The sequence below is a fragment of the Oryctolagus cuniculus genome, chromosome 3, assembly GCF_051225735.1.
Source record: "Oryctolagus cuniculus isolate XC-2025 breed Fujian yellow rabbit chromosome 3, ASM5122573v1, whole genome shotgun sequence".
NCBI lineage: Eukaryota > Metazoa > Chordata > Mammalia > Lagomorpha > Leporidae > Oryctolagus > Oryctolagus cuniculus.
In genome coordinates this window covers 78,595,117-78,607,824 of record NC_142869.1, presented here as the reverse complement: position 1 = coordinate 78,607,824, position 12,708 = coordinate 78,595,117, and positions in this window count along the sequence as shown.

Genomic DNA, 12,708 nt, shown 5'->3' with positions numbered 1-12,708 from the left:
AATTGTCCTAAGAATGTGAACAATTTATTAATTACTTTGTTATGTGTGTGTGTGTACAAATGCATGCACCTGTGCTGCAATTATATAACAACTTTGCAGAAATTATCTCTTCTACTGATAGCATCAGTTAAGAAACAATATATCCTGAGATTTAAGCAGACAATTCTTCAACATTTCTACAGGGGTTCTGTGGCTAACAGTCAAAAGAATTGCTAAAGTGATAACTTGTTCACCGCAACCTGCAGAATATGTATTGGTGCCAGAAACTAGACCTGTTCTGCTGAGTTCAGCACATGGATTGACCCAGGGACACAATACTTTGCTGTAGCTATACTTGGCAGATTAGATTAAACTATTTTAGGCATATCAAAGTATACATATTTCATGGATTCCCTCATGGGATTGAATTTAAACTAAAACACTTAAGTGTCTCAATTGTTGGGTCTTACCAGTGATTCTTGCTGCCTTTTTCTCTTTAAATTTCTGTATTTGGCAGTCATCTCTTACAGTTTTCTTATGCAGAAGCTGCAAAATTTCAATCTAAAGGCTAAAGAATCCATGGATCAACAGGTTTCTCTTACTAATGCGTGAGATTACTAAACTAAAGAAGAACTTTTCTGAAGTGAGAATGGAGGCAATAAACACAGAGCAGGGTGAACTCAGGACCACCATGTACACTGGAGAGTTCACAAAAGTGTCAGTTGAGGTTCTGAGTAGTGGTTCAAAGTCAACCAATTCTGTTACTAAGCAGTGTGCCCATGAGGGTGTATCTGCCAAAAGGGCAAATTTTTGCTATCAATTCCCCAGAGTCCTTTCTATATCTTCACAGAAATATATATATGTCACGGGGAAGATCCATCATGTTCTACATAGACTAGCTGTGGCCTCAGGTGAATTGAGGTAGATATTTAACAATTATCTACTTACATAAAATCATTAACGCCAAATGTTGACAGGATTTTGGCAAAAAACCAGTGTTCCAGGATTGATAGAAAATCAACTGCAAATATTGCATTAAGTATTTAAAAATATAATTAACTAAATTTTTAAATTTGTTCTTGGAATTTAGATTTTCTTGAGAAATCTATATAGTGACTAAGGCTATGTTTCACCCTTCTTGACATTTCCCAAGGTGTGTGAAATACCTCACCTAAGCAGATGCAAATACTTATTTTAGTTAATGAGTCTATATAAACTGTACTTTATCTTAATGAAAAGGAGGCAGTTACCCTTAATCATGACTATGTTGTTTCAGGTGTAACATTCCTTGTCTTTGTCCAGGTTGGCTTTCAGTTTTTGCGTGACCAAAAGGTTTTCGAATATAATGTTGGGTATATTTCTACTATTTGACAACGGGAAGATATTGTAAAAAAGACTTTGTAAGAATTTTTTTGTTACAAGCCAGACATAGTTAATGGCTTTTGTTGTCTTGGACAAATGATTTGACTCCTTATGTCTGATTAAATGACAGCAGATGAAATACTGAGGCAGGTTCACTCTTACAAGTTATGTTTTGTTTATGCACTCTCCTTTTTGCTTTAAATAATTTGTGTATACACATAAAACATTCAACAATTAAATTTTTGTCTTGTATTTTGATGTATTTCCAATAATATAAAAAATATTAATAAGAGTTCACAGAACACCTATATATTTAGCGATTTTTTATATTTTTCCAATTACTTCATATGTAAATGTTACATTTTTATTTGCACATTATTTTTTGAAATAGTGAAAATAGTGAATCATATAATATTATATAGCATCAGGTTTATGAAAAAGATCATAAAATGTGAAAAAAGATTATATTATTATTATTTATCATGTTTAAGTTAAAGCAACTTTTATAAATATATGGCAAATAATACGGCTTACATACTTTCTACCATGTATCTAAATTAACCCCCACCTATAAAAAAATGTGGTATTTATCTTTATTTGACTCATTTCAGTTAGGGAAAATATTTACATTTTGATCCATATTATTGCAAATGTCTAGATTTCATTCTTTTTTCTGTTGGGTAATATTCCACTGTGTTCATCCACACAGTGGATTCATCCATTCATCAACTGGTGGACATTTAGATTGATTCTCTATTTTTTGCTATTGTGATAGTGTTGTAGTATGCATAAGAGTTCTGGTATCTCTTTCATATGCTGACTTCAGAAGTGGAATAAGTAGGCATATAATAGTTTTGAGAAATCTCCATACTGTTTTCCATTTTGGTTGTGCTAATTTGCATTCCCATCAACAATGTTTCCTTTTCTCCATATTATTCTCAACATATCAGATTTTGTATAAAATGCATTAATATATTGAGTAAGATGATACCTCATTATGGATTTTTTTTTTTTTTTGCATTTCCCTGATGACTAGTGATGCTAAGAATTTTTTCACATTTATTTGCCACTTTTGAAAACTACTCTGATTCTTTGCCAATTTCTTAACTGGATTGTATGTTTGTTGTTGATTTTCTTGAGCTACTTATATATTCTGGATATCAATTCTTCATCTAATGCATAGTTTACAAATACCTTTTTCCACTCTGTCAGCTTTCTCTTGATTATGTTGTGGTTTTCCTTCACTGTGCAGAAGATTCTTAGTGGACACAATCCATTTTGTTTATTTTGTTTTAAATACCTGTGCTTTGGTGTCTTATTCAAAGTAAATCATTGCTATTCCAATATCTTAGTGTTTCCCCCATTTCAGTCGTATATTTAGATTTTTCACACAAAAACTTTGTAAAGGGTGTAAGAAAGGGGTTTTGTTTCAGACTTTGGCCTATGTAAACCAAATTCTTCCAACACTGTTTATTGAAGAGATTATCATTTATCCAGGGAGTGTTTTAGCAACTTTTTCAATGATAAATTGGTTGTGGATGGCATAATTTCTGAAATTTCTCTTTTGTTACGTTGATCTATGTGTCTATTTTTTATTGCCAGGATCATGCTGTTTTGATTGCAATAGCCCTGTCATATGTCATGAGATCTGTCACTGTTTTGCTTCTTATTTTGTGTTCATTGTTCAAGTTTGCTCTAGCAAATATTTTTTCTAAATAGAGTACAGATACAAATTTCAGTTTGCTAAACACTATATACCTCTGACTTATCAAGAACATGAGGCAAAAGGAGGTGGCATTGTGATGAAGCAATTAAGCCACCATTTGTATCACTGGCATTCTTTATCCCTGGGTTGATTGGAGGCCTTATTTGCAATCCACTTCTTTGCTAATGCTCCTGGGAAAGCAGTGGATGATTGCACAAGTACTTTGTCCCTGCCAACTACATGGGAGACCTGGAATGAATTCCTAGCTCATTGCTTTAGCCTGACTTTGACTCTGTTTTTTGAAGACATTTTGAGGAGTAAATGAGCAGATGGAAGATTCAACTCTCTTTCTTTGTCTGTCTCTTTCCTTGCCTGAATAATAAATTTTTTTAAAAAAATATGAAGCTGAATTGCTTAGTTTCTATGCTCTTCTGATTCTTTATATTTTAAAAAAGAAATAATATAACACTGAAAGAGAAAACTGGTGAATCTAGTTATAAATAGGACCTGATACTTAATGTTCATGTGTAATAATTGCAAAGTCAATTGAAAGCAATTAAATTGGTTGAAAAATGTTGACTTATCAAATCTATCTAATTATCCTAAATAAAATCTTTAGATTTGGGCCAGTGCCGCAGCTCAATAGGCTAATTCTCCACCTGTGGTGCCGGCACACCGGGTTCTAGTCCCATTCGGGGCACTGGATTCTGTCCCGGTTGCTCCTCTTCCAGTCCAGCTCTCTGCTGTGGCCCGGGAGTGCAGTGGAGGATGGCCCAAGTGCTTGGTCCCTGCACCCCATGGGAGACCAGGAAAAGTACCTGGCTCCTGCCTTCAGATCAGCACAGTGCACTGGCCATCGCGCACTGGCTGCAGCAGCCATTGAGGGGTGAACCAACGGAAAAAGGAAGACCTTTCTCTCTGTCTCTCTCTCTCACTATCCACTCCGCCTGTCAAAAAAATAAATAAATAAAAAATAAAAAAATAAAATCAAAGCATTAGATTTAAACTGAACAGGAAATATCAAATAATAAGTTATTTATACTTAGAATAAATGTTTTTGAATGCAGGAGCACCTAGTAAACCACGAGACAAAGTGGAGCACAAAGATCCCGTTCATTCAGAATATCTATTAAAATGAAGACTCTCATTTGGCATAAATAGCTTCCACTTGAGTTAACTTCCAAACTGCAAAGGAATAGCACATGTGATGTATGAGATAAAGATGCAAATAACCAAGCAGATGTAGGTCACCAATGAGACCTAAAAATTTCCTAATTCCTAAAAAGTATGCCTTTTAGACTCTAGTCATAGTAGCTTATACATCATGAGAATCAGAGCTCATTGCCTTCTGTAATTCTGTATTAATGAGAGCTACTTCTACATTCAACATTTACCTACCACAATCAAAGTCTTTCCTTCTCCCCTCCTGCTTTCCTTCCTTCCTTTGAGGTTTACTTTTTACATTGTCATTGACTCAAAAGCACATTTTAATGTGAATTTCCACCCAGTACCTGACATGAAATAGATGTCTTCCACATTTTTGTTGAATTGACTCATCAGGATCTCGGCTATTCAGAGAAGGCATAAGTGTGGGATCTGACTGATATATTAGTCTCCTGTGATTATAGCAATCCTTGATACCATGACCACTCTGATAGGAAGCACGGCATGAAAAAAAAAAAAATAAATGAGGTGTTTCATTGCAATATCATATAATGTTCTTATTTCTTTTTGCTTTTTTCTCACAGTGGAGGGGGTAAAATGTTCATGAATATCAAGTTTAAAGTACTTTTTATTCCTTGAAATTAGATGATGTATTCGCTTTATTTCCAGAAAGTAGGTTTTGACATATTTGCTGGCTGGTTTTTCATTTTTCTATTTGAACACAAGTCATTGGAAAGTAAAGCAGACAAGAGCAAGAAAAACATTCCTAGAAAACTATTTTGTTAACTTTCATGAGTGCCAGGTATTCCCCATTGGAGATGTAAAATAACATTGTTTATAGGGTGAATTTTTGTGTTTTACTAGGAGATTAGGCAAGATTTACCAGATCACTAACTTAAGTCTATCATATTGATCATCTTGAGAAAAAAGCAAGATACTTTATTTCATGGAACCAACAATTTCTTCAGGTATTTTTCAGGGCATTATTTTTTAAAGAAATATAAAGCATTTATGCTGAGTGAAATAAGCCAATCCCAAAGGGACAAATACCACATGTTAACCCTGATAGGTGACAACTAACTGAGCACCAAAAAGGAAACCTGTTGAAGTGAAATGAACACTATGAGAAATGGTGACTTGATCAGCCCTCACCCTGACGGTTGATGAACAACTTAATATGTTATCCCTCTTAGTATTTTTTTGTTTGTTCTACTTAATACTTTTGGTTGAATACTGTAATCAATACACAATTGTTCTTAAGTGCTGAAACTTAACTGAAAAGTGATCGCTGTTAAATATAAGAGTGGGAATAAGAGAGGGAAGAGATGTGCAATTCGGGACATGCTCAAGCTGACTTACCTCAAATGGTAGAGTTAGAAACATACCAGGGGATTCCAATTCAATCCCATCAAGGTGGCATGTACCAATGCCATCTCACTAGTCCCAATGATCAATTTCTGTTCACAATTGATCATAATGAAAGGACTAAGAGTCAAAGGGATCACATAAACAAGAATAGTGTCTGCAAATACTAGCTGATAGAATAAAAATGGGAGAGAAGGATCCAACATGGGAAGTGAGATACGCAGCAGACCCATAGAATGGCAGATGTCCTAAACAGCACTCTGGCCTCAGAATCAGCCCTTAAGGCATTCGGATCCATCTGAAAAGCCCATGAGAGTATTTTAGGCATGGAAAGCCAAGACGGTCTGGGGAAAAAAAAAAAAAAAAAAAAAAAAAAAAAAAAAAACCCTAAATGAAAGATCTCCGCAAGTGAGATCCTAGTGGAAACAACGGGTCATCAAAGAAGGAGGTACCTTTCTCTAAAGGGAGGAGAGAACTTCTACTTTGACCATGGCCTTGTCTAAATATGATCAGAGTCAGTGAACTCAGGGGGCTTTCATAGCTTTGGCAGCTCATGACAAGAGCCTAGGGTGATTACTGATGCCATAAACAAGAGTGTCAATTTGTTAAGTCAACAACAGGAGTCACTGTGCACTTACTCCTCATGTAGGATCTCTGTCCTTAGTGTGCTGTATATTGAGATTTAATGCTATAATTAGTACTCAAACAGTATTTTTCACTTTATGTTTCTGCGTGGAAGCAAACTGTTGAAATCTTTACTTAATGTATGCTAAACTGATGTTCTGTATATAAAGAGAATCGAAAATGATAAAAAAAGAAATATAAAGCATACTTACTAAAACTAAATATAATTTGCAATTTCTTGTTTAAATGAAAAATTCCTGGCACACTCTTATCATGATTAACATGTATTGTTCTGAAATAATATGACTTATAGAAACGTGATCCCCAATATACAGCCTCTATAACTGAAGTCAAACTGAGGACTAGGTCAAGAACACAAATTGTTCAGTTTTGTTTTTGAATGTTACAGCAAATTTAGAAAGGATAATGATATTTTCTATTGAGCTTAGAGTTTGTTTGATATGTTATAAAAATTCTATAGTTTTGTCTCATTAAGTGAATAAATGAAAAAATTTTCTTATCTTAATTTTTAGCTCATTTTCTCTTTCAATTTTTAAGATAAACACTGCTTTTCTGCCTCAAATTTGAAATCACACATGCTTGTATTTAGAGAAGCATTAGTTGATTTGTATAAGAAGCACTGTTTTTTCAAGCTTTTACCCATGGGGATATTATTTCTGCTTTTCTAGCACAATGGCTTTTTGAATATTTCATAGCTATTCTTGAGTTGAGTTGATTCACTGACACCTGTCTCAGAATGGCAAGTATTTTGCATTCACCTTGTCTGTGTTTTCTAAACTCACACATCTTTTATTTTTGCTTGAGGAGAAGATTATAAATGCAAGAATGAATAATTAGCCACCTTGTCTACCTGTTTTATAGCAGTCATCCTTGACTATCTCACTCTATCTGTAAAGCATTCTCATGAGAACATTAACAACAGCAAATTATGAAATACTCAACTCAAACATAGAATCTAGGATGGAGTACACAGTGATAAACAAAAAGGAATGTGTGCCTAGGTGTACATGAACAACCTAACATGGGAAAACTTACCAGAAAAAGTCAAGCAATGGTAAAAATAAGGGCTTGATAGGAAAGGGGATGGCATGCTGAAATAAATAGGGACACAGACTGGATTTAAACCCCAAAAGTGTAGTGTTCAGAAAGGAGCAGTAAAAGGAAATCTGCTAGCCTGCCTTGTTTGAAAAGATAAGCACAAAATGGAAATCAATAGTGTACTACATCAGAGTATACTATTTATTATGCATTGATTATTCACAATGCAACTGACTGTATGCAAACAAGTTAATTTCATGAGTTCTACTTTCAGCAGGGTTACAGTACCCCACTCAGCAATAGATGCAGTGGAAAGCCTGCTGAACTAGAAATCAAAAGCGACTGAGCCTAGGTTCAGATTAGGTGCTGTGTTGTTTTTTTAATAAGACCCCACTTAAGTTATTTAACTGAAATGTTTACCTTTTTCTTTTTCAAGCAGAGAGAAAATACTCTGAGAATCAAATCATGTGAAAAGGCTTTTAATATATGTGAAATGTAGTACAAATTTTCAATAGTATATATAGATAGAATGTGTAAGATGTGTGAAACCTCATTAGATTTTCACCACACCTTGATGTCGGTGTTTGTGTGTGGTGAGTACAACATAATTGAAGTGTGTATACACCTTAACGTATTTTTAGCACAATTAATTAGGGGCATTTTTAGATCTATTTTCATTCCCTCTTATTATTTTTATTAATCCTTGTAATTTTTTTATTTATTTTCATCTTTGATATACATTCCAAATATGCTTCTTTTTAATTTCAGAAAAATAGAGATAAAATAGGAAAATCAAACAAAATAATTCATACTTCATTTCTCACACAAAGGATCAAAGAATTCAAGTCCCAAGGCAACATGAGGGAAGCAATTATAAGATTGCACTTAAATCAAAATGAGCAGTTGAAATAAAGAAGGGATGCTTGTTGCAAATAGCTAGATCACATAAGATGAGAACTTTGACCCACACACACAACTTTTGCCTTTTCGTTTTTTTTTTTTTTTTCCAGGCAAAGTTAGACAGTGAGAGCAAGAGACAGAGAGAAAGATCTTCCTTCCATTGGTTCACCCCCGAAATGGCCACTATGGCCAGGCGTGCTGCTCTGATCTAAAGCCAGGAGCCAGGTGCTTCCTCCTGGTCTCCCATGCAGGTGCAGGGCCCAAGCACTCCTGGGCCACAGCAGAGAGCTGGACTGGAAAAGGAGCAAACGGGACAGAATCCGGTGCCCCAAACAGGACTAGAACCCAGGGTGCCGGCGCCACAGGCGGAGGATTAACCTAGTTAGCTGCGGCGCCAGCCTGCCTTTTTCATCAGAACATTAAAAGACATATTTAACAATTAGCAAATAATTCTTTAATTAAACATTTAAATTCAAACAAATTTCTGTCTAATAAACAATCTTATGGACAAGATAGGCTCATGGTGAAAATATATGAGCAATGAGGAAACCAATTAATTCATCTCATCTCAATTCCTTTGAAGTCAGGAAAGGCATATTTAAAACAAAGCAAAATGAAATAGATTCAAATTATTTTGTGTTGCAGGTTTTTTTAATTAAGTTCTGATTCTGAAGTGAATAATAGCTATAGCTAGATATGTATTACAGTATATATTCTTTAAAAGATTTATTTATTTGAGAGACAAAATTACAGACAGAGGGAGAGACAGAGAGAAGTCTTCCATCCCCTGGTTGACTCCTCAAATGGCCACAGTGGCCCCAGATGAGCTGATCTGAATCCAGGAGCCAAGAGTTTCTTCAGATTCTCCCAAATGGGTGCAGGAGCCCAATCACTTGGCCCATCTTCTACTGCTTTCCTAGGCTATAGCAGAGAGCTGGTCATGAACCATAAAAGGAATGCTGGAAAGTATGTGAGGAAAGGAGAAAGGAAGGAACAAATGAAGGAAGGGAGTATAAGAGGAGGAGAGGGAGGGAGGTAGGGAGGGAGTGAGAGAGGGAGGGAGGAAGGACGGAAGGAAGAAAGGAAGGAAATGAGGAAGGGGGGGAGGGAGGGAGAAAAAGGGAGGGAGGAATGTCGGAAGGGATTAAATGGTATGCTGTGCATTATGAAAAGAATTTCTGGGGATTCTAGCCTAACTATAATAATAGACAAATATTCTAATGTCAGCTCAGAAATTTAGGACCTGAGTAGGAACCCTAGATGAGCTTATAGTATAATTTCTGAAGTGATCAACTTAGTACAATAAAATCTATGTTATCTAAGCTAAATTTACACTTGCCTTCTTATGCAATAGGATCAATATAAAACAAAAGTGTAAAAGAGCTTATTGTCAAAAAAGTTTCCATATCTTTCTTTTGGGTAAGTGAATATCCAATTCAATATTTTCTACCACATTACTTATTCTTCTAGAGACCAAAGACTTCCATCATTTCAGAATGCTGTGTTCAGGTGGAAAGTCTCTCGTTTTACTTCTGAAGACAGAAGAATGCAACATATATATTTAGAATTGGAGTTTATTTTTTGAAAAACCAGTGCCAAGAAAAACATACAAGTTAAGTAGAACAACTCAATTCTGTTGCATGTTTTCAATATTTTCATTTCTTCTTAGACTGCAGTATCCTTTGGTACTTTGTACCCTTTGACATATGTAATGTTGTTTTAACATTTAAAAATAATTCACTATCATTTCAGTATACAATATTTTGTTTATAGTTATAATGCCATAAGATAGCATTTATTTGCTGTATGAATTTCTATTTTTAAAAGATGTATTTTCTTTATCTGAAAGGTAGAGTTACAGAAGCAATGAGAGATAAACAGAGAGATCTTCCATCTGTGGGTTAATGCCCCAAATGGCTACAATGGCCAGGGCTGCGCCACACTGAAGCCAGGAGCTAGGAGCTTCTCCCTGGTCTTCCACATAGGTGCAGGAGCCCAGGGATTTAGATCATCTTCCACTGCTTTCCCACGAGCATTAGCAGGGTGCTGGATTGGAAGTGGAGCATCCAGGATCTGAACCAGCACCCACATGAGATGCCAGTGTTGTAGGCAGCAGCTTTACCAATCACAACACAATGCCGGCCCCAATTCCTTAAGAGAAATTTCACTCCACATGCAGAGCTATTTTATTCATCTACTGAAGTATAATGAGAATATTTAGCATTAAATATCTATAATAATAATTATTTACCCAGTTAAGAGATATTCTTTTTTCAAATGCTAAAAATAACATCCCTTAAGTTTGATCTTCATACTTTCTTCTGTGAAGTCACCTAGGTAATATGCTATACTCTGTAGAGAAGAAGAATTCATTTTGCTTTAAATACAAAACCAAATCCTGTTACTGGATGCTGGTGTGTTTTGGTTGTTGGGTTCTATTTTCTCTTCCACTCTTAACTTGTCTCTCTTTAAGTTTGGGTTGCCAGAAAAGACAGGTGGTGCATAAAGTTTACTTAACACAGTACCAATTTTAGCTCCACAGCAAACGTGAGTCAGATCCAGTAGAAACTGATGCTTAACTGGGAGAGAAGTAACAGTAAAGTAAGTAAGTAAGAGAAAGATCTTTTTACACCTTTTTATACCATTTAACATTTTCTCTTGTTCCACTTGGACGTGCCACGGAGACCTGAAATATAGATTTATACAGATTAACAAATCAATGTTGCTGATTAATTCTGTGCCAGGCACAGAATATACAATATAAAATGTAATTCAGTCTGTTAACATCTCTGCACAATAGCTATTATTTTATGCACATTTTACAAATGAATGATCTGAGGTTTAAAGTAATGATATGACCTATCCAAGACTGCATGTAGCTAAAAAAATGAATCTCAAATATAACATACATGGATCAGTAGGTAGACCCATGATTCCAAACCAGGGGAAATTTTGCCTTCCCAAAGGCATTCATTTGGTAATGTTAAGAGGAGGTATTTTGGATTTTCACAACAGGACAAACAAAAGCAAGACATCTGATATATAAACACAAAGAATACTGCCAAACATCCCACAATGCACAGGACTGATCTAAAACAACTGATTGTCCAGCTCAAAATGTCCATAGTGCTGAATTTCACAAACCCTGAAATAGAGCTTTTCATCTCTAGGTTCGTTTTTCTTCTTATCACAGCACTATTCTCTCTTCTGAGCCTAAAAATGAGTCTATCAAAGCAGCTATGAAGGTGATTTGGCCCAGGGCTCAAAATAAAAAGTATAAAATGGAAAACTGCCATATCATCATTCACACAATATATTTACTGACCCGCAGCCAGCTATCTAGGGTAGATTGAGTTGAGCAATTATTATTCATCACTTTCAAATGTGATAAGAACTCATATGTGTATATGTGTGTATGTGCATGTATGTATGTGTATAGATACACAGAAAAATAACTCAAGCAAGTAGCATATGCTGAATGAAAGCATGGACTAGGTAATAAAAGGCAATGCCAACACTTAAAGGTGTTTAACATATGCCAAGAATATCTCTGAGACAGACACTATTATCAACATTTCTAATTTATAACAAAGAATCAAGTTCAGAAAGCTTAAGCTACTTTTTCAAAAATCAAGTATTAAGTTTCAGAGTTAGAAACACTGGCATCTGGCTTCAGCATCTCTGTTATTGTTAAGTATAGAATACTTACACTGGTACAGGTTGCCATGGAAATTACAAGAAAAGCATTTCTATGAGAATGCTACTGGCTCAAGGTGGGTTGGTAGGAAGAGGAAGCTGATATATTTAGAAGATTGGGGAGGCTCGTCAGAGAAATGGGACAGGAAGTGAAAAGGTGCCTATTGCATTTGATACACACTGACTAGAATAGATATTATGTAGAAACATAGTAGGAGCTACTACTGTACAGAAATCAAAAGCATGCAATATTTGTTCATCTGATGACTTCATTCCTACTTCAGTGAAAAGTTAAGATCTTCTGGTGTAACCTAGTTGTCTTCAGCTTATTATGTCAGAACATTTGACAATTATTAATTTCTCCTTAACAAGGCTGTGCACAGGAACTATACACATCACACTGCCTAGATCTCATCTCCTGTCTCCTCTAAAATCTCAGTATAACAATATCCTTCCCCTATCTCACATAGGTTCCATGAGGCCAGAGATTGTGTTGCATTCACCGCTGTATAAGTAGAGCCTAGCACAATGTCTAGTAGAACACATATTGTTAAATATACTTGGGCCCTAGCCGGCGCCACGGCTCACTAGGCTAATCCTCCGCCTTGCGGCGCCAGCACACCAGGTTCTAGTCCTGGTCGGGGCACCGGATTCTGTCCCGGTTGCCCCTCTTCCAGGCCAGCTCTCTGCTGTGGCCCGGGAGTGCAGTGGAGGATGGCCCAAGTGCTTGGGCCCTGCACCCCATGGGAGACCAGGAGAAGCACAACAAATAACTTTTTTTTCTTTGAGTACTTTACCTGCTGCCTGCATATATGCTTGGGTCCTGTTGAAAAAAAATATTTTAAAGTCACTGC